Source organism: Microtus oregoni, unplaced genomic scaffold (genome assembly GCF_018167655.1).
Source record: "Microtus oregoni isolate MIOR12 unplaced genomic scaffold, Mior012 000022F_ref0000154, whole genome shotgun sequence".
NCBI classification, from domain to species: domain Eukaryota; kingdom Metazoa; phylum Chordata; class Mammalia; order Rodentia; family Cricetidae; genus Microtus; species Microtus oregoni.
In genome coordinates, this window is record NW_024543081.1 from 37,220,105 (window position 1) to 37,247,051 (window position 26,947).

General features: G+C 39.1%; 1 pseudogene; it reads right to left on the bottom strand.

Annotated features, from left to right (window-relative positions):
• LOC121461093 overlaps positions 1–26,947 on the bottom strand; it is a 72,534-nt pseudogene that overhangs the window by 39,788 nt on the left and 5,799 nt on the right.

The following is a 26,947-nucleotide window of genomic DNA, read 5'->3' on the forward strand; positions in this document are numbered from 1 at the left end:
GACCAATGGTGAAGGATGCCAGCCTTTCTATCTTGTCAGATATTTTGATTTTCATTTCCTTGCTGTGCTTATTATTGGTTAAATTTGCTTTTCATAAGTTCATAAGAAGAAATTTTATTTAGCTCAGTTTTCTAGGCTGTGAATTCAAATAGCACAATGCTTGTTCTGGCTGTATCACATTGTGGTGGCAGCCTTTGTGTGTCTCCTTGTGTATACGGTCTCCTCTTCTTCTTTGTTTGCTCCTCCTACTAGGATTCAATCATTAGTCCTCTACTCCAACGATCTGAATCAATCATCTCCCATCTCCCATGGCTTCATTCTTCCATGCTATAGAAAGGCTTTCTTTCTGTGTTTGAAAAAGTCAATATCAATATCCTCGAGTAGGCAGCATTGTTGTTGAGGAAAGAGGGTCCCCTTTTCCTTTTTAAAAATCCTGATTTGGTCTATACTCTTAGACTAACTGCAGGACAAGTCTGTGCATGTCCTTTGTCAAACCCAGTTCTCTGGGTCTACTTTGAAGAGATCTGTGCTTACCTGAAAACACTTTTGATAAATACAGAAATATTTTGAAATAACAGAAGAAAAGAGACTTATCAGACCCTTCATGCTAGGCACTGCATTAATTCTATTCCAGACTTTTATCAGTTACTTCTAAAGACATCTTTGTCAGGGTAGCTTTCACTATTCAACCACAGAGGTGAGAAAACGATGACTTTGTAGAGAGATGTCCTAGGTTAATTGGCAACTAATGATAGTGGCGGGGGGGGGGGGGAGTTCAAACTTAGGGTCCCCTGCCCTCACATCAGAGACTAACCTGATAGAGAACCTGCTTCCTGGCTGAGAATCTTTCCTACTACGTTTCTTCACTGTCCTCTCTCTACCTTCAGGTTTCCTTTTCTAAGTTTAAACCACTGAAATGAAGCTCTTCACACACTCTCTCCTCTCTCTCTCTCTCTCTCTCTCTCTCTCCTCTCCTCTCTCTCTCTCTCTCTCTCTCTCTCTCTCTCTCCTCTCTCACTCTCTCTCTATTTAGAATAAGAATGTGAAAATCCCACAATAAGTGGCTACGTCAAAAGATTTAAAGGGAATTAATGAGCTTGCTTGCAGGCTCTACACCAAGGGAAGGAAAAAGGGAGCCTTGTTGATAACTGGTCTCTTCATAATTTATTAATATTTCCTTGGAAACTATTTTAAAAGCAGGAAAGAATGTCTCCATAAGGCTTGTGCTCTCCTGTAAAGTCCATCTGGTATTTCGCAGGTATGCATGCCAAATTATCCGATTAAAATAACACTTACAAAGGGCTGTTCCTTTTATAAGTTGCAAATCTGTCTGATGTTTCACACTCTTACCAAATCAATGTCTAGGGAAAGATTTTTATAAATAAAAATATGTTCTCTGTTGCTACTGCTGCAAGTTAAGTTAGGATTAAACTAGTCTAGCTTGTATTTGGAAGTTTTACATTTTCCCCAGCTGTGATTTGCCAACAATAAGAACTTGGTCCTCCATGGGGAAGGGCGTTTAAGCCTTTTCCTCCTGCAGATTAGCAAGCCTTTCTCCACTGCTCATCTCATAATCTGTTTTTCCTCATCCGAGATGCCATAGTCTTGAGACCATCTCCCATGACACAGCATTTCTCCTTGTGGTAAGCTACTCTGCTCCATTGTAGTAGAGCATCATAATAATCTCTCTCCTTGGGGACTGAGAGCTTCTTCAGAAAGTCTCCCATTGTCCATCTTTCCCTGTTGCGTGCATAGGTGTCTGGTATACAGATGACACGCCGTACTTGATGGTGTATTGAAGTGCTTGTAGCACAGAGCTTGTCTCCAAGATCAAAATGCTCAGAGGACTCTAGAGCGAAGGTGTGGTCCTGGCTCGGAATTCATACCCGGGCTTTAAAATCAAATCCGAGAAGAAGCACAGTAAAAGCAATGAATAACCAACTTAGTTCAGCTGAATTTCACATATACAACATGTGTCGTGATGGAAATCTCAGGAAGCCAGCACCCAAACCACTGACGTAATTCATTACTTTATAGTCCAGATATGTGGGAGTGTGGAGAAAAGTCAAATCTCATATGAACATGGGAAGAATTGGTTTTAGTTATTTTTGTCTAAAGGAGTGTGTTTAGCTGATGAATACACAACTAGAAAGATTCAAGAAAAAGAGTAAGCCAACCCATAGTAATTTTAGAATTTTCAGTTCAAAGCGCTTCTTGAAAGCATCATATTGGGGGCAACGTTAAGAACAACCCTCCCACTCCAACATCAGCACCACACTCCCAACGTTATTTCAGGGCTAGCGACTCCTGACCCACATTGGCAGCTTCCAATCGTGGGGTGGCATTTAAGGAACATTTTCCAGATTTCATATTGCCTAGCCATACATTTCTTGCTAATTTAAATGTCAATATAAAACAACTTTTCTTTTCTGCATTGTTTTCTAAATGTCAAATGCTATTACAATATATATCAAGAGGCAGGCAATTCGTCTGGAGTAATGTGGCTTTGTGATTAAATAAATTTTCTCTGGATTAATAACATGATTAATCAACTAGGTTCTGTCTCTGCTGACAACTCTGTGATTCATCTCAGGTAAGTAATTAGGCCCCTCAAAACCTCCATTACCTCATTTGTTAGATGAGATTTTTTATGTAATAATATGGAAGAATATATGGCTGCTGCTATTTTTCCTGTCAGAGAAGGAAAGCATACTTTAACCGAGTCCTGTATGTTTAACCTAATAGCCTTTACTCTTTGAGCAAAACAATTTCTTTGAAATATTTCTTTAAATTTCCACAGCTCTCATCCTCATTATACTATTTATATTTGGAGCTACTGGGTTTTTTTTAAGTTGATATGAAATTACATAATCAGAAATTAAGATGATGTTGAGCAATTGTGATGACTCAGCTCTTTGTATTCAAAATTGAAGTAAGGTGAATTTCACAGGTGCCCTCATTTCAAGTAGTTAATTAGTGTTGGCCCAAGGTTCAGCATCTGGGGGAAAAAAAAGTAAACCATATTTTTTTCCAAAACAACGTCAAAAAAGAAGGAAAATGTATCACCTTAGTTCTTCATTTAAGACTTTATGTAACTTTCCACTTCCTCTCAGTTGAGGTTATAAAGGGTCTAGAAAAGTGTGGAGACAAACATTGGTAAGGTAATCTTCCTGTTTCTAGCTGAGGCTGGGGATGGAAGGGGAAGAGAAGTGTGTGTATGTGTATGTGTGTGTGTGTGTGTGAGAGAGAGAGAGAGAGAGAGAGAGAGAGAAGAGAAGAGATGTGCACTCACGTGTGAGCATGTGTAAGGATCTGGAGTCTGTACCAAATCTCCACCCAGTCCTTTCATTCAGCCACACACCAGTTATAACAGCATTCCATGACAGCTATACTAGATCTCAAATGCCCACCCAGTCAGTCCATTTAACTTCAGACTTGTTGGTGTGCAGGATTATGACAGGAAGTATACTTGGAGATACACTCGTGAATAACGATGCTTTGCTGTCCTTAGGTTAATTCATTCTTCTTATAGGTTATCTCCAGCCACTTCCAACTTGAAGATAATGTCTGCATCTTTGACAAATTAAAACTGATTTTAGGATATTGTTAGTGAACTTAACATTTGTGCTAAATACCAGTGCTTCTGTGGGAAATTAATATCGTGTCGGTTCTCAGCATATCCCAAATGGAGACAGAATCTGCTATTAAGGAATAGAGCAGCATAAATTGAATTCTTACCATGTGCCAGGTGGAATTGGTTTGTCCCTTTGCATGTCATATGTGAACTGAATCTCAACAACACCTAACTGATATTTTCTTCATTTTAAGTTGAGAAAATGAAGACTAGTGAATGTAAGTTGTTTTCTCAAAGTCACACAGGGATTGAGTCATAGGCAAGTAGTTGAACAACACAGCCAGACTTCTACTTTTTTTTTTTTGAGCATCATCAAATATTATATGTGTTTTTCACTGCCTGGATCTGGGTCTTAATATTCTAACTCAGAAGGTCAGTTAAATTCTCACAGGAAAAAAAAATCTCCAAGAATTCTTTCCCCGGGGCTGTGGGAAGTTGAGGAGGGATGTGTGAGATGTGCTCTGAGTGCACACACATAAACATAACTCACAACTCAATCACGTTCCTACTTTTAGGCAAATGGGAATTTCCCCTTTATTTCAAAGCAGCAGATAGAATATATAAACGTTAATAACTTGTGTCACTGTGCACAAAGAGGGTGGGTACTGGGCCACTCTTTCCTGTATGGTGATTAGGGGAGCATGCTATGTGTCACAGGACTGTGATGCTAAAGAAGCCTGGAAAACCAAAGCCACCATGCAGAGGTCAACATTAGGGAGCTTTCTGGTCCTGTGAAGAATCTGAGCAGGAAATATACTTATGCTGGAGAGGTTGTGGGAAAAAGGGAACACTCCTTCATTTCTGGTGGGAGTGCAAACTTGTACAGCCACTTTGGAAGTCAGCATGGCAATTTCTCAGAAAATTAGGAAACAATCTATCTCAAGACCCAGAAATACTACTTTTGGGGTATAAACCCAAAGGATGCACAATCACAGCACAAGACATGTGTTCAAGTATGTTCATAGCAGTATTATTTGTAACAGCCAAATATTCTTCTTATTAATATTCTTAAAGTATTAAACATTCTTCTTTGTATCCATCCTGTTTGTCTGGGTCTTTTTATTAGTAAATCGAGACCATTGATGTTGAGAGCTATCAATGAGAAGTGATATTGATTTCTGACATGTTGTTAACGGTGGTGACAGTGTGTACATGTACTTTTCCTCTTTAGATTTGCTGGTCTGCTATTGTTATAGCGGGTGTAGTTAACCACTTCAGGTTGACATTTTCCTTCTAGAACCTTCTGTAAGGCTGGGTTTGCAGATAGCTATTCCTTAAATTTAGTTTTATTATGAAATGTCTTATTTTCTCTATCTATGATGATTAACACTTTCCCTGGATAGAGTAGTCTTGGCTGGTATTGATGGTCTCTTAGATGCTGCAGCACTTCTATCCAGGGCCTTCTGGATTTTAGAGTCCCCACTGAGAAGTCAAGTATAATTCTAACAGGTCTGCCTTTGTATATTATTTGGTATTTTTCCATTGAAGCTTTGAATATTCTTTCACCACTGTTCTATACATTCAGTGTTTTGATCATTATGTACCTCAGACACTTTCTTTATTAGTCTAGTCTATGGTGTTCTGTGTGCTTGTATCTTTATGAGTATGTCTTTCTTTACCTTCGGGAATATTTTCTTTCGTGATTTTTTTTTTTTGAAATGTTTTCAGGGCCTTTTACTGGGGTTTCTTCTCCTTCCTCTATTCCCATTATTCTTATGTTTTGGTCTTTTTGTAGTGTCCCAGATTTCCTTGTTGTTTTGCATCACAAAAATTTAACATTTTCTTTCTCCAAGGAATCTATTTCTTCTATTTTTTTTTTCAGTGCCTGAGACTGTCTTTTCCATCTCTCGTATTCTGTTGATGAGGCTTGCCTCTGAGATTCCTGTTCAAATCTCAGATTTCCCTCAGTTTGGATTTGCTTTAGTGGTTTTATTTCTGCTTTCAGGTCTTAAGTGGTTGTACTCACTTCTTTCTACTGTTTCTTTGTGTTTTCCTAGGCTTCTTTAAGGGATTTACTCATTTCTTTTTTTAAGGACCTCTAAAATATTCATGAAGGCCATTTTGAGGTCTTTTTCTTGTGGTTTAGCTATTTTACCATATTCAGGATGTTCTTTGGTAGGGTTGCTGGCCCCTAGTGAAGATATACTGTTCTGGCTATTATTGATTATGTTTTTACACGGTTGTCTAGGCATCTGTGTTTGAAAAGATAGTAATTCTAGTTGCTGAATATGATCTTGTCTCTGTTGGATATTTTGTTCCTTGGCTTCTTCTGCCCGTTTTGGTTTTTAGGAGACTGGTGACTGTATATTGCCTGGTTGGAAATTTTTCTGGGATCAGGAAAAAGTGTGGCCTCTGGGCGTTTCAGGTAAAATATGTTCCTAGATATTGAGAGCCACTGCTTAGAAATGGTCTATGGGAGGTGCTGAGGAGATCCTCATGAGGGAGGAAAGCAAGGTATTCTACCTGGATCTGCTCAGTTACCTGAGTGTGAAGGGAAGCCACCGTGGAAGATCTGCTCCAGATCTGGGGTGAGATTGTAGGATTGGACTTGGAAAACTGGAGCTGGGGGGGGGGGTGGGGAGGATCTGCAGTTAGTCTGCTTTCGTCTGTGGTCAGAGTAGCCTACACTCTGAAAATGTCTGCTAGAGATGGGAGCTGGGATAAAGAATGAGTTGTGGAAAAGGGAGTTTGGAGAGGAAAATCTGTGTAGTCCACTGGAGATGGGAGTAGACAGGGAAGAGAGGCTGTAGCCGGTAGTCTTCCAGAAATCTGAGGATAAGACAGAAGAATTGAATCTGGAGGAATTGAGGCAGAAGTGAGGATCTACAGTTAGCCTGCCTGCTTTCCTGGCTGGAGTCAACTCAAGTATATATATATATATATATATATATATATATATATATATTTCACTAAGAATTTTCTTCTAGACTTCTCATCTTATATTTCACCTATTTGTATTTAGTAAGACTGAGAGGACTTTCCCCACAATTTTATTAACTTTTCATATATTAGAACTGTATATCTATCCTATAACCACTGAAAATTCCCCTCTAAATTTGGTCTTGCAATATTTTTCCTTCTGTTTCTACTCCTAGATTTGAATCTTGCACTTATCTTAGGAGGCAATTGCTGCTATCAGTAGGAGGGTGTAGCCTACGTTAGGCATCATCAATCAGGTATTCAGTTTGCACTGAAAACTGCCAATGTGCTGCTGGCAGACATGCTAAGTTTTCAGATGTTGTTTCCTAAGCGCTGTGTCTATCAGTGGGTGGCATTTCGCCATACAGGGGAAGCCTGTATGTGACTATGTCGCTTTATCTTTCTGAGTGATAACGTAGCAACAGCTTTTGTTAGTTTGCAGAAAATCCAGAAACAGATTGAATTCTTGGCAAGAGATGAAGAAAGCGCTTTCACAGGAGCTCCTTGTTGTGGGGCACCGTGTTGTAAATGTGTCCGGAGGGAGATCCTGTGAGCTAGGTCCACACTGAGCAACACATCACAGAGCCAGGGCCTTCTTTTCACCAATCTTACATGGCCAGATGAAGATAGTAGAAGAGAGGGTCATTTGACAGATCCCCATCATTATTCATGCCAAATGGAAAACTTAGAAGTGAACAAAAAAATTACAGACATAGACAACTGGGCAGGTGGAGATGGATCTGGGAGGAGTTGGAGGAGGAGATGAGGATGGTTAAAATTCATCCTATGAAACACTCAAAGGACTAAGAAAAATAAACATATATGTCATAAATGTGTTGTCATTGAAGACGAGGGCAGTTACAACGGTCATCAAACAATTGTCTGTTTTCACTTTATGCCTACATGTGAAAAGCTGAAAAGGGGATTCTCTGCTCCAGACTCCACCACACAGACAGGTGAGCTGAGGTGTTTTCACTTCCCTCTCTGCAACCTACATGTAAGTTTGGATGGCCACAGAGGGCTCATTTATAACAGTGAACATTCATCATCTCACTTACTATGGTAGGGATGGTGGGCTTAGTCTGAGAGATATTACCAATGTTAGAAAACAAATGCATGGCAGGGGGGATAAGGGAGGGTGGAAGGAAAGGGGAGAAGGTGAGGGGGGTGGGAGAAGGTGAGGGAGGAGGATAACATGAGGGAATGGGATGCTCAAGAAATGGGAAGAAGAGAGAGAGAGAGAGAGAGAGAGAGAGAGAGAGAGAGAGAGAGAAAGAGAGAAAGGAAAGAGATATTGAGGGAGCCATTAAAGGGCTAGCAAGAAACATGGCACTAGGGACATTCCCAGGAATCCACAAGGATGACCCCAGCTTAAAGACTTGAAGCAACAGTGGGGAAGATGCCTAAATGGCCTTCCCCTGTAATCAGACTGATGACTATCTTAATTATCATCATAGAACCTTCAGCTAGGAACTGATGGAAACAGATACAGAGTTCTACAGTGAATCACTGGGCCAAGCTACCAGAGACCAAACAAAGAGAGGGAGCAATAATATGAGCAAAGGGGTCAAGACTATGATGGGGACACCCACAGAAACAGCTGACCTGAGCTAGTGAGAGCTCATGGACTCTGGACAGATAATGAGGGAACCTGTATATGACCAAACTAGGCCCAATGAATGTGGGAGACAGTTTTGAGGCTTGGGCAGGCTGTGGGGCCACTAGTAGTGGGACCAGGATTATCCCTAGTGCTTGATCTAGCATCTAGGAGCCCATTCTCTTTGCACCAATACCTTGCTCAGCTAGATATTGCGGGGAGGGCCTTGATCTTGCCTGGAAGTGAAGTGTCAGACATTGTTGACTCCCCTTGGGAAACCTTAGCCCTTTTGAAGAGTGGATGGAGAGGGGGGTGGGGTGAAGAGTGAATCAGGAAGAGGGGAGGGAGTGGGAACATAGATAGCTTGTAAAATGAGAAAAGATTGTATTAAAAAATTCTTAATAAAAAAAGAAAGAAAATTAAAAAAAGAAAAGAAATGCAAATTATTTTTTCATAAACATTTGTGACTCTCATAGCTTCAAATCCAAAGGTATGAAGCTGGCTTTGAGGAGGAGGCAATTCCAGAATTAAATTGGCATCAAGAGCCTCTTCCTTTGTTTTCTCTGGAGTCTTCTAACTCTCAATAAGCTTTCATTTCAAGAAGTCTCCCTCAGCATGTCAACAAAGGGAATTCTTGCCAGTCTCTGGTTTACAGGAACCATTCAGATTTTAATAGCAAAAGGAGATAAGCTGTCTACACGAGACCAAATCCTCTAAATAGGAAGCTCCAGGTCTGTGGAATAGATAAAGTATCTCAGAAGAAGATGTATGTGCTTACAAGAAGAACTCACTCATGGATAAAAAGAAAGAAACTGTGATTGTATCTCCCAAAGAAGACCAAGTAGTTCCAGTAATTGAAAGTGCTAGAAATTGTGACAGTAATATCTTGAAGAAGCTGATATTCAATTCTGCTTCTGGAATGGTAGACAGAGGTAAACCCAAGAGGGCTTGTTTTCCTCTGCATAATATCTTTCAACTCTCTGCAAAATATAAAAGTAAGATAGAGTGTGAACAAAAGGAGGCGGACTCTGGAGAAGTATCAAAATGTGTAAGAAAAAGAAGTAGGTATATACTCCATTGTTATAGCAGTTAACATGTGAGCAGTTAAATTTTAAGTGGTAATAATACTACTAAGTATAATACCTCCTAACTGGAAGAATCAGAGAACAGTATTCAGTGAAATCCTACCTGATGGAAAATAAGAAAGGCAGAAATCCAGGAAAAGAAATTATATGAGAGAGAAACTCTTAACTTCTCTAGATAAATCCTACCCAATTAAAACTTAATTTAGCTAACAATGAAGAATTTAAACTGAAGCTGAAGCTGCTTTGGAAAAGAGAATTTGTGGTTTGGACCCAACCAGCTCATATGGCAGCTAAAACAAGCAATATACCCACTGTTCTGAGAAATATGATGATCCTTAATATCGCCCCCTAAAATGTAACTGAGAGTGTCTTGATATTTGAAGAACTAGGTGTGGTCCACCCTGCATAGTCTAGACAACCTAGAACAAATGGATTTTAGAGTAAAATCTGTGATGATGGAAAGCAAAACAGGAATGCCACCAAGCAGAGGACTATTAGGAACAGCAAGAGGAAGAATAAAGAGAGGGAGCCTCAGAAACCCCATTCAGCTTCAGAAGTTTGACGTTTGTATAATTGGGCTTATAGGGGATATGATTGACAGGTCCCATAGATAAGGGTTCATTCTATCTTGACTGAAGGTCAGAGAGTTGGAACTTCTGTTCCTTCAAGGTTATTATCAACAAATGTGGCTAATATCCAGACCTGGTATTTCAGGTATTAAGAAGTAGACCTGTTTCTACCTCAAGCAAAAGTCTAAGGATCCAATCAGTTTCCAACTATCTTAGGGAGATAACTGTGGAGTGGTTTGCCTACAGAATGTTTTGGTCTAGAGCATGAGTGTTACTTGTCTTGTTCTAGCAACAAAATGTTTAACTAAGAATGTAGCCAGTAACCTTCAACTGGTCTGTTCATTTCTTTGTATCATGTTAATGTAGTTTTTATCTTACTCTTACCTTTGGGGCTCAGGAATTTTAAGCAAATGGGAGTTAAACACGGGTGATTCTCAATATTCACTGGAATTCCCCCCTCATGCTATCCTATGTTTCTGTTTCATTATTTTCCCTCATGACTTTGTTCTCTTTACTTATTTTTTAATTCCCATGCCCCTACCCTGGTAAGTGGTATCCTTGTTGAAGCTGGTCTCTGACATATGATAAATACAGTCAAAGAGAAAACAAAGGCACAGAACTCAAAAGATAAAACCCCAAAATAAAACAGACTTCCTCAAAGTTTAAACTTTGTACACCGAATATTTTAAAGAAAAGTCAAAATGTAATCTGTAGCACAGGAAAAGACATCTGCCTAAAATTTGGGAATGTATTCTTACAATTGTACAGCAACTAATAACTGAAAAGTTCAAGTGTTGGTGGAGAATCAGTAAATGATATACAATCAGTTCTTTTGAGCTGTGGGGGCCCCAATAGTATTAATTAATTATTTCTACATAATTGTCCTTGTCCCATCACCCAACCTCATATATATCTCCACTATTCCCAGCCTCCAACGTTCTTTCCCCTATATTCAGATTGACTGAAGTTTAGCATTTATATGAAATATGAGATAGAATGTGTATTATTTGTCTGATTTATGCCAGGTGACTTAATAACAAAAAACAAAAGCAAAAAAAAAATCCCATTCTTTCCATGATAGTATCAAAAAGTTGAATTGGCAATTCCAAACTGTAAATAATCCATCACATCAATAGGATAATGGCTGAAGAGACGGAGAGAAGTGGTATAAGCATATTTATATCATGGGTTAATGCTTATCTATAGAAAAAGCATCTATGTTACATACAATAATATGGATAAATTTTTTAAATGATGCTGAGTGAAATCCAGATAGAAGAGTACATAGTACATTTATATTTTTATGTATAAGATACAGCAACATCTGACAAACCTAGTAGCAATTTGTAACCCCTACAGGAAAATGCAATTGGCATACCCAAAACATGTGTGTCTTATTTCCTGTAAGTCTAGGCTTTCCTGTATTCATGGGTATCTGTTGAATGGTGCTAGCCTCCATCCCTGACTCTCTCCTTCATGCTGGAACAGAGAAAGCATAAATGCTGTTTAAATTGTTTCATATTTCACTCACATCCTAATAATTTTCTTCCTCTATATTCTGGCCCCTTTTAGCCACTTTTAAATTAATTCACTAATTTCTGAGATATTTGTTCTAAAATATATGAGTTACCAAGCAATCTCGTGCTTATTTGACTTTGTTGGATGTTTTATAAATTTTGTGACTCCACTTATAGGCACAAATGTATTCTGATTGCTAAAATTCTTTGATATATTGTTCATTATGAGCATAATCACTTTAATATATTTCCTCTATGATTTTTTTCAAATAATGTTAAAATTATTGTCATGGTTTATTTGCATAATTTTGTCATCTCTCCATATATAATATGTTTATATTTCTTTAAACTGTGTTCATTTAAGCAGTTCTAATAAATAATATGTTATATTCTATTTTCATATTTAATACAGGAGTTCAATTTTTATTTGCATTTATATTAAATTCCAAAGTTCCAATCAGTAATACATTTTACTAATTTTTTTAATCAGAACATTGGCTCTCAGACTTTATTAGGCTGATTTTAGACTTAGACTGATTTTAAAAGAACATTGTTTTCAAGAGTATTTCTTGTTTTGGCAGTAGCATATAATGTTGGAGAAGGTCTATGGGATCCATTTGACCAACAGTTCACAAAGATGTAACCCATTCCTGGTTTGTGGGCTTTACTTAGTAGCATGTGCTGTCTACTTGAGGCATTGTTTCCCCCATTATTTGTCTTGCTGTTGTTGTTTAGTTTACTTATCTTGGATATTTGTTACAGTACTGGCAAACTGATTCGTGTTTATCATGGATGTGAAGGAACCTGTTCATATCCTTTATCGTCATTTGTACATCTTCTTTGGAAAAAATGTCTGCTCAGGTCCTCTGAACATCTGAGTCGTCTGTTTGCTTGTTTTTGCTATTGGGTTACACAACTTCATATATCTTTTAGATATATACCCTTATGAGGTAAGTTTTGAATGTGTTTTCTCCTACTCTCTTACGTTTCCTTTTTACTTTGTTGACTGTGTCTTCGTTGTGTAGAAACTATGAATTAAATAAAGCCTACTTGATTGTTGGCATCTGTTAACATCATTTTTGGTGTTTGATTCTGCTTAGTTTTTCAGATCTTGAACTTACCAGCAGCCAGGAAATGGGAGCTTTCATCTTTATTTGCTTCTATCATGGGTATACACCTATTCTACTATGCTACCCTCCCAACAAAATCACACAATTATGCCGCTTAGATCAACAGCCAATCGTACTGATTATATGACTTTTACAGCTGAACCAATACAACATTCCTTCCTTTTTTTTTCTTTTTCTTTTTTTTTTTAGTTTGGGCTTGGAGGTGGTAACCATGTGTGTTTTCATTTGCTTGATTTTTTAAAAAACTGCTTTTCACCTACTCAATGTGCTGTGCCCAGTACTTATGTATGGAACCTGAGCAGGTTCCACTTTTATTTATTTATTTGTTGTTTGTTTGTTTGTTTATTCTTATCTCATATATTACATCATGACTGCAATTTCCTCTCTCTCCTTTCCACTCAGGCCCACACCCCACACAGAATCCAGATTCTACTCTTCCTCCATCTCTCTTAAGAAAATGGCAGGCCACCCAAATATAGGCTAGATAGCCCAGAGACCTAGAATAGAACCAAATAAGAACAGAAAAAAGTCAACAAAATGATTCCTAGTGATACTCTGCTATAGTCTACTCGTAAATGGGAGCCTACCATAATCATTGTCAGAGAAGCTTCATCCAGCAACTGATGGGAGCAGATACAGAGATCTGCAGCCAAACATTGGGTAGATGGTGGATTAGGAGGAAGAAGGATTATAGGAGCCAGAGGAATCAGGACACCGTATGAAACCCCACAAAATCAGCAGAGGCAACAGCCAAACAAGACAAAACAAGATACAATGAGACAAGACAAAAGCCTCATATCAAGGTTGGACATGGCAAGCTAATAGGAGGAAAAGAATCTCACTGAGTGGGCGTATCACTTGTAGATTACAGGGTTCACAGCTGGATAAGATCAATGCTTATTGTTTTCCACTGGTGGTATATGTAGCACCTCTGAGCACTATTAAAGTTAGCCAGTAGGGATGAAGCTTCCGGGTCAGTACCGTACTTGTATTTCTCTGCCATTCAATAGAGTCCTCATGTCAACTGTGTATTTTTTTCCACCAGTTCTTCAATTGATTCTATATTTGTTGTTCTTGTTTTTTGCTCATTATGTAGCTCTGGTTGTTCTAGAACTCACTGTATATACCAGGCTGGCCTTGACCTCACAGAGATCCAGCTGTTTCTGCTGCCCAAGTGCTGGAACCAAAGATAAGTGCCATTTTGCCTGCAAGTCTGGCCTATTTTTTTTGTTTGTTTGTTTTGTTTACAATTTCTCTGATTTTCACTGATCTAATATTCTTTCCCATGTTTCTTTAAAAATTTAATACCTAATTTAAAAAATACATTTTATTGTTTAAATTTTTGTTTTGACAGTTTCATACACGGATAGAATATACGTTGATGACTCTTTCCTCACTACTCCATCTCTCTTTTAGTCTCATCACCACACCCGTCCTCTCCCAGTCCCTTTCCCAGATTCATGCCTTTTGGGTTTGTGCTATAACCCATTTAGTTTAACCAGGGACATCTGTGCGAGAGTTGGATTGGAGTTATCCATTTTAATGTTATTCTTCTTCTTGGAATATTAGTTACGTTTTTACCATAGGTAGATCTATCCTTTCTATTGTCTTCCTTTCATAGCTAATATTTCCTGAATATCTTTTAGCATTTTCTTTGTTTACTATATTTCCATGAGTATTTCATTTACCTCTGTTGGTAATGTGGCATCGGAATGGTAAACCTGCCAACAGGTGCTTCTAGATAGTGGTAGAAGTCTTTGCACACGTGTGTACTTTCCATGCGTGAGTAGGTATAATGTTGTCGGGATACACAATTAGGAGCAGGAAGTTTCTGGAATTATCGCCTGCATTTACCCACCTTAACTCTTGCCCTTGATTTAGAATTGTTGGATGTAATTATGTCTCATTTAATGTGTTCAGGGAGGAGGGAACCCTGAGAGTGTGATAGGCCTACTGAGCTTGTGCAGCTGCCCTCTATCTCAGAAGTTCTAGCATCACACTTAAATTTGCATCAATGTCCACTAGAAGCTGGTTTGGTTGTTCTTTTTCTGCCATTTAATTTAATGATCTTCCCAAGCCAATATTAGAAAGAGAAAAGAACTGGTGGAAAACTGCTCCCCTACACCACATCCAAATACCTGGGCTGATTATCAAAAACGTACAAGGGGAGCTAACACGTTTGGCCCTGGCGTTGCTCCGCTTCTTCTGTTTTAATGCATTTCTCCATCCTTTGCCACTGAAGCACTCCCAGGTGCAGACCTGGAGAAGAAACCAGAAGCAATCTCATAGTGGTCAATATTCCACCTGTACAACGTGTATGCGGATGCTATTGCACCTCTCCCGTCTCCTCCAGCTAAACCACCTTCAGCAACATTTCATAATGAGGGCTTGCCTTGGTGCAGATCACCAAGTTGCAAAGTCTTCCTTCCCAGGTCCTTCTGATCCTTCTACTCCATCTAAGTCACATAACAGGACAACTCAGAAATTCCTGCACTTTGTAATCGGTGTAATACAAACACATTCTTTGTGGAACATCCCGTTCATTCTCCTATGGAGAGCCCAGACATTCTGCTTTCCTACTTTGAGGGGCTACTATTTCCTCCTGAAAGCTATGATTTAAGTAGTAGAAAGGACAAGAACTTAGCATTTGGGATTTCAACATGGGACTCTTGCTTTCGTTCCTTTTGTGGGTGGGTCATTTCTCATTTCTTGCCGAAGGTGTGCCTAACTTGTAAAGTATGTAGGATAGTATACAAATGTCCTGGGATGTTATGAAATGGAGACTACAAGAAACTTCAAAAAGAAGAGTGAGACGTTATTATCTACATTTGAGTCATTTCTCTTGTATAGGGTTTTGGGTTTTGTTTCAACTACTTTTATTTTTAATATTTATTTATTATGTATACAATATTCTGTGTATATGCCTGAAGGCCAGAAGAGGGCACCAAACCCCATTACAGATGGTTGTGAGCCACCATGTGGTTGCTGGGAATTGAACTCAGGACCTTTGGAAGAGCAGGCAATGCTCTTAACCACTGAGCCATCTCTCCAGCCCCTCAACTACTTTTCTAAACCAAGTAGAATTTATCTTTCTTTCCTCCAACCTCCCATGACATCTCCTTAGAGCATTTATCTTATTTAATCTGAGATGTAAGCTCTGGTAGACATCTAAATTTTGTTTACTTTTTTATTGTTCTTGATTGAGACAGGATCTCACTATGTAGCACTAAGCTAGCCTCAAATTCATGATTTTCCTGTCTCACCCTCCACAGTGCTAGATGTAGGCATATCCCACCACACCTGGCTAATTTTTACCTCTCAAAATGACAGAGTTTGGCAAATTATGCCTACTGCCTATTATCATTGTAAAATTCACACTAGCATCTACATGAATACGTGGAAAAACACAGGCATTTTTAAATATTTTGTTTGGAATTTTACTTGCATGCTGTTTTGATGTTGTTCTTCATAAAGGAATGTGGAATGATCCGTAAAGGAATTAACAAAATCCTGATGGGGTGTTAGTAGGATTCAGCCTTGGAAATATGATACAAAGATCAGACTTGGGAGAAGTAGCTTGAATGTAGCCACTGGCCATGCATTGGAAGGTAAACATTCTTTGTGTCTATCTTCTAAGATCAGTGTGTCTTGGGCTTCTAATGTCCTGTGCTGCTCTAATGAGTAGACAGGGTAGCAGCAAATTGAACAAACTGCAGAACTTTATTCTTTCCCACTTCTCTAGGATAAGAGTCCTAAACCTGAAGAGTCTGGATAGGGAATCTACTTCAGGACGGTTTCTTAGTTTGATTTTTGTTGATAACCCTTAGAAAGCCTAAGCTGCACTGCTCCCTTTGTCTTGACCTTGCAACCTACCCTTCTATCCATGACTTTTTGTCCATTATTACTTCTAAAGGCATTTTTTATTTGACTTATCCCTCCCTTGTAACTTGTGATGGTTTTATCTGAAAAATTTTAACTTCATTATTTTTACAAAGACCTCTCTTCCAAATTAGGCAACATTCACAAGTTCGCTGGGAAATTGAATGCAAACCTGTCTTTTGGAGAATTCATCCTTCAACCTTCAAACATGCCAAATAGAAAATATTTTGAATTTAAGATTCACAAGTACAAAAACTGTGTGTGTAACTTCCTATTATTCTATAGCACAATGCCTGGTATTTAGGAAAATTTTGATAAGCCCTTTTTAGTTCCATGATTGAAACCTCTTTGTTTCTAAGTATTGTGAAGTAAAATCAAATTTGGGTCTACTCAAACATTGACATCCTGATAAAGTCCCTATTTAAAAAACAAATAAACAAAATAGCCACCAGCACACTTAATGTTTAGTTCTGGCAGCTTAGACTATGAAAAAAAATCTGTTGGTAGTTTATGTTTGGCTGGCTGGAGACCAGAAGACAGTCAAGGCTTCATTCTGGATTCTGAGAGAATCATTTATCTTTCTTGTAGCTACTGTGGGACGTTACCTTCCCGCAGTTGGTGAGATCTTTTCTGATGAAGCATCATAAAATAATGACAGATTATGACCTTTTGGAAACATCCACCTGCAAAAGACCATAAATTCTTAAGTCAGAGCAATAAAAGCTCAATTTTAACACATGTTCTCCATAAAGAGATGGTGTCTACAGTCTGAGAAGAGCATCCATTCTTCAACTCTTCATCTGCTGGTCCTCAGCGGTACTCTGATTAGTGACATTCACTCAGAAGTAAGAGCTGCGGGAAAGCCCAGTGATTTGGACAGATAACATCAAAGAAATTGTCTGAATGACATTCTCTATGGCCTTCCAAGAGACATTTGTCTGCTCTGTGTCTCAATTATTGGCAAATTGGGGACAGAGGTAACAACACTTGCTTACCCTGTGGGGGATGCTGTAAGAACCAATTAACCATGGGCAGTGTCACTGGCGAGTGAAGGATGGGTGCCATTATGTTGTTACAAGGCATTATCACTGTAGTGTAAGAGGTGAATGGACAGTGGAAGCTTAGGGGGAAATTCATGAGTCTACCTTGCGGCAGCTTCCTGACAAATTGCCAGTAAAGCTTTCCTAATTTATCTCCTTCTGCCAGCGTGGTGACTTGTCCCTAATAGTCTCTGCAGAAGACAGAGAGGAAGAGTCAAGAAGCCAAGTCAAATACAAGACATTGACAGGATGAAGGCAGGTACCACTGAGGTGTCCACTGAAGCCGAAGTTTAACTATCCTTGAAAGTTATATTTAGAATATAGACTGCAGAGGGTATGTACGGGAGTTTAATGTGAAATTGGAGAGAAAGGGATACATTTCTAAGAGGTTCTCTACCAGAGCTAGAAAGTCAAAGTTTTTACTAGTGACCCTGTAGGATTTAGATTGGTACGCATTAACTTGACAACCGCTAGTGAGAAATGAGACTGTTTGAATGGAGCCTATGGTTCTAAATATGAATTCTGGCAATATGAAAAGTCTACTTGGGACATACCAGAAGAACTGCCTTAACATTTGAAACTATGGGCCAATGAGATCACTCAGCAGGTGATGTCAATTGTCCCAGGCCTAAAGACCTGAGTTTGACCCACATGGTGGAAGAAGAGAACAGATTACTGAAAGTTATCTGCATGCCATGTGGCACGGACATGACTACAAACATATATGTACGGTGTGTGCACAGAAGCATGCACAATAAACAAATAAATGTAATCAAAATTTAAAAAATTGAAATGCAAAATGTGAGCATTTAAAGAGCTGTAAGTTTAGCAGTTTGCAGGAACAGCCTGGGGGAAAAAAAATGAAAGATTGCCTTTAAATCCAAGACAATCTGCCAAGTCCCACCTGGGGAAAGTGGCATTGAGCCAGCCTTGATGTGTTTATTACCAGCTCCTTAGGGTGAGAAAGAGAGAAAGGAAAAAATAATAGACTTGCAGAGGAAAATACGAAGAAACTCTTTAAGCAATGGAAGAACCTATGAAAGAACCTAGACCACTGGGAAAAAGACAGCTGTTCCAGGGGAATTTGATTCCACCAGTTGACCAAGAAGGAGGTCTGAGGATTAAAATGAAAATCCTTAAAACTGGAATAGCTCAGAGCACTAAAATATGTTGAAGATGATTGACAGTTAAGTAATCATTTAAGCATAGGAGGAGAAGGACATCCTTCTCTGGGGAATGAGAAGGAATACTTCCCATTATTACTTGACTCTTTAATTTTTTCTTTCTTTATAATTACTTTACATTATATAAATAATCTATCTTTATTTTACATTTATAGATGGACACTGCATTAAATGGCTTTAGGGAGCTTTGATATTTGGGAAGGGCTATTAGCCCTTTGTTGATTGAAGAGAGTTGTTTGGTTGAGCTTTTGATCAACACGAAAGTTTCCCATGTGGGGAAACAGGTACATTGCCATCATTGTAACCTGCTTCGTGGCCGGTATAGTTCCTCACCATTGACTGCAACAATGATAACTATAGCTAACCTTCATTAAATGTTTGATGTCTGCCAGGATTTATTTGAAGCTGTGCCTCCTCTTTCTCTCCCTTCCTCCTTATTTCTCTCTGTCTCTCAATCTCTTTGTCTCTGTCTCTCTAAATACATAGCAATCCTAGATAAGAGGTAGTTGTTTAATCTCTGTTTTATGATGAGAAAACAAAGGCAAGGTGGTCTCAGAGATGATTATTTGTGTTCCTGGTAGAAACCATTTCACTAAATTTCCAAAAATTTCTAGCAACTCAATTGCCTACTGCTCTTTGGTCTCTGTGTTTATAGATAAAGTTTCTATATGGTTATTGGATTCTTTTATCAGTTTTGTGGGGGTAAAATTTGTCTGCAACTTAATATTCTAAATATACTCATACAGTTTAATGAGGTACAAGAGCTGTGGTTATTCCAATACAATAAAAAATGAAGTAATTTTTCTATTATCCTTAGTATTTTCTACATATCTTTTTGCAGACTCACTTTTCATGAGTTTGGTCCCAAATACTGAAATATTTTCTATATCTAAAGCTTTGTTTCTTACAAATAGAATTACATAGAATTTTTGTATATCTGTATATTGTATTTAGATTTATCCAGGTTGAAATGTTAGCAGTTCGCATATTTTTTTGGCTAATAGTCTGTTATGTTGGTTAACCATCAACCTCATGATGCATCTGTATGTTGTCTCTGTTCTGTGTTCAAAGGTCTATGTGGAATATGTTGGCCTTTCTCATAGAGAGGCTATAAACACACAGGAGCCAGACACTACCACATTCCGAGTCCTGGTAGAATTGCTCCCTTTAGTGCTCCTGTTATCAGTGTATGAAAGTTCAAGTCTCTCTACATGTTGGCCCAGACATGGTCTGATCATTCTTAGATTTTCAGTAGCCATAGTTTGTAGTGCATGTGTGATGGTAAGACTTTGATAAACAATGACTTAGAACATTTTTTCTCGTGCTTATTATCCACCTGAACAACTTGAATGTCTTATTAGGAACTCTATGTCTGTTCTTATGTTGGGTTTTTATTGTCTTGTTTGTAAATCACTAAGCTGTCCAATCTCTTTATGGATCTTGGATCCTGCCAGATGGTTAGTGAGACGACCTTGTGTCTGTGCCCTTTTATCTACACCTTACTTCAGAGGATTTCTGCTGCTTCTGATTTGCCTTTTTTTCTTCTGAGAGTGTTTGTTTTATTTTGCTTTGTTTCTTGAGACAGGGTTTCTCTGTGTAGCCCTTCTGTCTTGGAACTTGCTCTGTAGACCAGGCTGGCCTCAAACTCAAAACCATCCACTTGCCTCTTCCTTCCAAGTGCTGGGATTAAAGGCATGTACTGCCACCACCTAGATTTTTCTGAGATATTTCTTTCTTCCGTGTGTGTGTGTGTGTGTGTGTGTGTGTGTGTGTATCATCACATTTGACTCTGGGTGTTTTTAGCTTTACTTTTAAGTTAGCTACAGACTCCACAAGCTTATTCTGAAGACTTATAAGGGCTTTATTAGGTATATAAATTCACTGGCTACCGTACTGTTTAGTTTTTTATTTCTTTTATTGAAAAATTATTGTTGAATAAAATTATAAACATTTGAGGTATAAATGTCAGGTTTGAATATGTGTATACTTTGTAAAATAATTACTATAATCAAGCTAATAAATATATTCATCACTTACTTACATGTCCTCCCTTAGCAAATTTCACATTATTATAAACTGCTGTCATCATATTTTATATTACATCTTAATAACCTATTCAACTCATAGCTGAAAATGTACACATTATCTCATTCCCAAGTCTCTAGACCAATGGTTCTAAACCTTTGTAATCCTGTGACCATTTAATACAGTACCTTATATTGTGGTGACTACCAACCATAAAATTATATTGGTTGCTGCTTTAAAACTGTAATTTTGCTACTGTTATAAATAATAATATAAATATCTGATATGAATGATATTTGCTACTTGACCCACAAGAGTCATGAACCACAGGTTGAGAACTTCTGCTGTAGACCATAGTATCTGTCATTCTGTTCTCTTTTCAACTTACTTTTAGACTAAACACATACGTGAGATCATAAGTATTTGTCTTGTGCTTAATTTTATTTAGAACAATGCTTTTCATATCCTCTTCATGTTTGGATAACAATCCCTCTTAGTGTGTGTGTGTGTGTTTGTGTGTGTGGTGTTTGCACACATGCACACATGTACGTGCACATGCAATAAACTTTTATTTATCTGTCAAAGAACATTTAGGTGTTTCTGTCTTATAGATAATTCTGCCATAAATATGAGGAGAAGTGAGGGGGCAGGAAACACCTCAATGTATAGATAATACTGTTTTATTTCCTTTCAATATAAAAATGAATTAAGATTAATATAGCTTATAAAAATTCTATTTTCAACGTTTTGAGGGACCTCCATACTTTTATGCATGGTGACTACATCAGATTGATGTCTCCCCAACATTGTACAATGTCTCTAATTTCTCAACACTTTTAACAATACTTGTTTCAATGAAAAGTAAATTGAACTTGCTTGGTGTCAAGGTGTGTGTCCTTGTGGTTTTGGTTTACATTTTGCAGGTGATAGATGAAATTATCTTCTTTTTTGGCTCGTTTATGTCTTCTACAGACAAAACATCTGTTGGTGTTCTTGGCCAGCTTTAAAATTATGTTTATTTCTGCCATTAAATTCTAAGAATTCTTTATTTATTTTGGATATTAGTCAACTGTCAGTTACATGGCTTGCAAATATTTTGTCCTGTTGCCTGGGCTGTCTCTTTACCCTGCTACCCGATTCCTTTGCTGTATTAAAGCTTGTTGGTTTGATATCATGAAATCTCTTCACTTCTACTTTTGTTGACTATGCTCACAATGTCATATTTCTCCTCAAAATAGCCATTGCCAAGACTGGCTTCCAGGAGCTTTTCCTTGTGTTTTCTTCTTCTAGGAGTTTTAGGACTTTTAGGACTTATGCTTAAGTCTTTGATCCCCTTAAAATTGCTTTTTATATAAGCTGTAAAAATAAGGATCACATTCGATGCATTTCTTGTGGATATACAATTTTTCTAAGCAATGTTTGTCAAGCAGACTATTCTTTCCCATAGGGCACCCTTGGTATCTCTGTTGAAGATTAGCTGGCCATGGGTTTCCTTCTGCACTTTGTTTTGTTCTGTTCCTTTGTGCTATGCTATGTTTATGTTTCAAGTCTATGCTTCCTTCTCTGCCAATGCCATGTACCTTGATGCACTATGGCTTTGTAATAGAGTTTGGAGTCAGAGGTGTGATGCCTTCAGCTTCCTTCTTCTTGCATAAGAATAAATTCGCTGTTCTTTATTTTTCTTTACAGATTTTAAGCTTCAGGATTGGTTTTCTTAACATTGTGAAAATGCTCCTGGAATTCTGTTAGTGTTGCATTGGAACCGTAGGTTGCTGTGAGTGGTCAGGATTCATCCCTACTGAAGCAGTAATCTGTTTCTTTTCTGTTCCTAGGTACTCCCCCAAATATTCCTCTGTGCCAATCACCCCTTGGGTTTGGGGAGAAAGCATTGAGCCTTGTTGCAACATTCTGTGCACTCAGAAAAGCCCTGTATTCCTCTCTATAGACTCATTTTTCCCTCTGGGAAACTAACTGGGAATCTCATGACACAAAGTTTACTACATTGAAGGAAGGTCAATAAAGATAAAATGAAATCACTCTCCTTCATTGTGTTCAATCTCAGGTCATTTTATTCCATCTGTGTACCATGTGGAAATGATAGTAGAAAACCCCTACCCTGCCATCTTTCCTGTATCCTCCACCATGGTATGAAGATCAGCATGCAGACAGTATGACATTGCCATTAAATACTCTTGAGTATCTGGTTTGTCAAATTTTTCTCAGCTGTATTCAAGCTAGATTGATTGGTCTATGATTTTCTCATGGCTCCCACCCATGTCACTAGTTTCACGCTGGTCTCATGACACTCCTGTGGTCCCTGTAGCTTAACATGTAGTCACGTGACTGTGATCATTGCTGGGTATTTTACAGTTGTTTTCTTCCATGACTTACTTGCCGCTGGTTCATTCCTCTAAACCTTTCAGCTACCTAAGTTTCCCTAAGCTTTTATCTCTGTTATATAAGCTAGGCACGATAACCCCTGCATATCCTGAACATTTCCACTCCTGGGTTTTAGGCTTCTCAGCCATTTGGATGTGATGCTCCTTGGGAGAGCCTTTTGAAACTATTGTTTATGAGGTTTTTTTTCATCACAAAAAATACAAACAAAACAAACAAACAAAAATCCTGCTGTTTCATCTTTTGCCCAAAGAGCACATAAAAATTAACAAAAGTTTAGAGATCTGGGTATTAGTGTTTTACTATTACTTTGTCCCAGATCTATTTAAATTAGGTATCTCTCAGGTGTTCTCAAAAAGAGGAGGATGAGTTATAAACAGTGATGTTTCTGTGTAGAGCAACACGTACAGACCTTACTCTTTCCCCATCCTCACAATCACCGTGTCTTTTAATGTTTAGAGTGCATTAAAATCTAAGTTTCCAAGATTTTCCTCACTACCAATTTACAAAGGGAAATGGAAATTATAACGTTTCCTTAAGTTGACTGATTCTTGTTTTTATGGTAAAGTCGGAGGAGGAGTATCCATGTACCTATTCTAACCCTCTGTTTTGCCGTGATCTGACTCCCACTTCCATGAGACAACTGAATTATCAATACAGGAACATGAAGTTGTGGGTCTGTGGGTGTGGTGGGAGTGTGAAGGCATCAAATGGATGGGTTCCCAGACTTTGGGGGAGGGACTGAAGGAGTGAGTTTGGTCTTTCTCATTCTTCTGCTGTGTGCCACGGGAGCTTTTATCTTTTCTGTCTGTTCCACCATGTGAGAACACCCAGATAGAGCCATCTGTGAAGGACAGCCCCCGACAAGACACCTGCTGGCAACTCGACCTTGGATTTCCCAGCCTTCAAAATGCTCAAAAATAAATTCCCATTCTTTACAAATTACACAGACTCACATATTTTGCTCCAGAAGCACAGACAAAGACATATTGCTTGTCTGCCTTCATGGTTTGAGAGTGCTTTAGAAAGCAAAGTATGAAACTTGGGGGTGGTGAATTCTGAACTATGTATCTTGGCTTTTTATTATTTATAAGAGAAGGAAGTATCTAGATATCTGTCTTGTCAAATGTTTGTGATATTTCGAAGGCTCCTTGGAGAAATGTCAGTGCTGGCTACAGTATCCAGACAGGGCATTTTTAAAAGCTTGACACTAAAGCCTGCACATTTCTTTCAGTTTATTTCATCTGGGAGAAAAAACCCATTCTGCCCTGGAGTTAAGCAGCTTTGGATAAGAGAGGGACATTTGTATGAGTCAGGAGATGGGGTAAAGAAAACTACCTTAACTTATGTAAATGGACATCAATCAAGTTCTCGGATCAAAATAATACCTGAGAAAGAAGGAGTCCTCTAAGTCTGCTTCAGCTCACATACAGGTCCCCTTGCCCTTCAGCGCTGGCGTGTCTGGTCCTCACACTACTGGACTCACGGTTAGGCTCTCCTCGGTTCTCCAGTGTATGGAAGAAACCATTGGCCCTTCTGTCTCATCATCCTATGGATGACAGGCAGCGGGGCTTCTCAGCCTCTGCAGCTGCTTGAACCAATGCCCATAATAAATCCCATCATGTGCACACATCTGACTGTCTGCCCATCCATCTGTCTATCTATTCATCAATCTCTCTCTCTGTCTATCTATCTATCTATCTATCTCTTTCTATCTATGATACACACACACACGGGGGCGGACGTTATGTTTCTTTCGTTAACTCTGGTTAATGTATTGATAAAGATGGACTGAAAGATAAAATTATCTTCCTTGATCTAAAGGACCTTATGGAATACTGACCAGCCATTTGTAGGTTCCACAAACTTTTTTGTTTGTTTATCACTTGGACAAGTGTACAGTTTTGATGTTGCATCCTCATCTTTTCTACTGCACTTCGGGTATCTTGAGTCCAGCATCTCCAGGAAACTTTATGCCTTGCCCAGCAATGAAACAAGGCTGGTATTTATAAACATATATGATTACAGGGAGGGACTAATGACAAGTGGCATGTGTTTGTGTGTGAGCCAATGAGGAGGCTCTGCATAGGGACTTGTCTAACATTCTGACCAATTTCCCCAATCCCATTTTCCAGTTCCCTAATTCGGACAAAGGTGTCCTTTGGGGCTTAAAAGACACAGTGAGGCACTGTCACCCCCAGATCAGAGGCTGGAAATGCCAATTGCACCAGTTGATCGTAAGCATGCGGCAGATGCCCACAGTTTCCTCCAGTCTGGCTCTGGTATGTCCTCTTCTCCTGTCCTCTTGGATGCTCAGACCAGCTTTTCCTCTTCCATCAATCAGTCCTGGTTTCAGTCTCCTAGGTCTCGCGTCTACGCATCTGTTTCAAGCACTGAAAACCTTGCCAGGCTCCCCATGAAAGCTCTGCGAAAGGAGGCCAATCCCAGGAGTACCATGCCATATCTTCAAAGGAATCAGACAAACAAGACTGTGAAGACTAGGCCGTTGCGGCTACTCTGCTCTTTGATCCTGTAAAATAGATCATAAATGTGACTGCTTGAAATCTTTCCCTGGAGGCCCTTCACTGCTGGGTGCTCACGTGACGGTGAAGAAAACGGGGAGTGGACACAAGTGAAATGAGAGCCACATCAGGATTCTGAAACCCATCCCCTAGCGGCTATCTTTCTCCCCCTCCCCCACAGAGTGTGAAAAGTATGGAGGAAAATTTCTCCGCCCCTGTGAGGCAAGCGTCTGACAGCCTCTAGAACTCTAACCTAAGTCTCGGGTATTATTGGCACATTCTTTAATTTGTCCTCTGGGATGTATATAATTAACGGTTAGGAAATTTGGGCACTTATCCAAACTCTTTCTTCCCAATGGCAGACGGCAAATATTAAAACTGCACTCGGCAGCCGCCGCTGCCGTCAGCTGCCTTGTTCTTTCTCACGTGGATCACGTCCTTCCATGCCACACTTAATTGGGAATTTTTTTAAAAGAGCCTTTCATGCTCTTGTTCACCTCCCTGAGATTTTTTTCTTCACCTCCCTTTCTGTTTCTGGAGGGATGCCTGTGATGAATTCAGTCTTATTCCGCGTCTGCCATTGCTTCCACACTGGCTACCGCTGTTCTGTCGCTTGGCACATCGAGATCTTGCATTCAGGAAAGTGTGTGTGTGTGTGTGTGTGTGTGTGTGTGTGTGTGTGTGTAAGCAGGCAGAAGATTCTTTGGAAATATGGCCTTAGGAGTTTATTTTTAGACAGAGTGTACCTTGTGGGTCCGGCTGAGCTTGGCAGGAAGGATGGGCTCCCACTTTCCTGCAGGCCCACCCTAGACCACCCTCACCGATCATAAGCTGTTGTAAGCAATACGAGGTAGACCCTCTTACATCGTAGACTCTGATTCTCTCGTCTCCCGTTCCCAGTGGATTTTCTGTAACTCATCAAAGGTGAATGGCAGAAAGTGACTGCAGAGAATGATTGGGCTGATAGCTCTTTATCTATAGCCATTTTTTATTAAGCCTGACGATGACTAATACACACTGGCATTTCTATCACTCTGCTGTCCACAATTGCCCTGGTCGGAAGGTTGTCTCCCTTTTACAGATGAGGCAAAGGACATCTCGAGGCTGAGAGGACCACACAGCGAGGGCTGTGAGTTGAGAGTCAAATGCAAAGACTTGAATGGAATGTGTATGCACCATCATCCATAAGATGACATCCTGGAGCAGCTGACATTTCCAATAATGACCCAGAAGGGATTGTTCTCCTTATTAAGCATAGCAGGGTTGAAACTTACTTTTCATGTCTCAGATGTGCAGGATGATGGTTACTTTTTATCTTTTAAGATAACAGGTTTCATCCTGCGCTGAAATTCTCATATCTGACTTTGATAATGGGATGCGTGCATTCAGGATCCATGAATGTTTTAGAGAGTGGTGTGGGGGAGAACATTTAATAAAGTAACTTCAGCT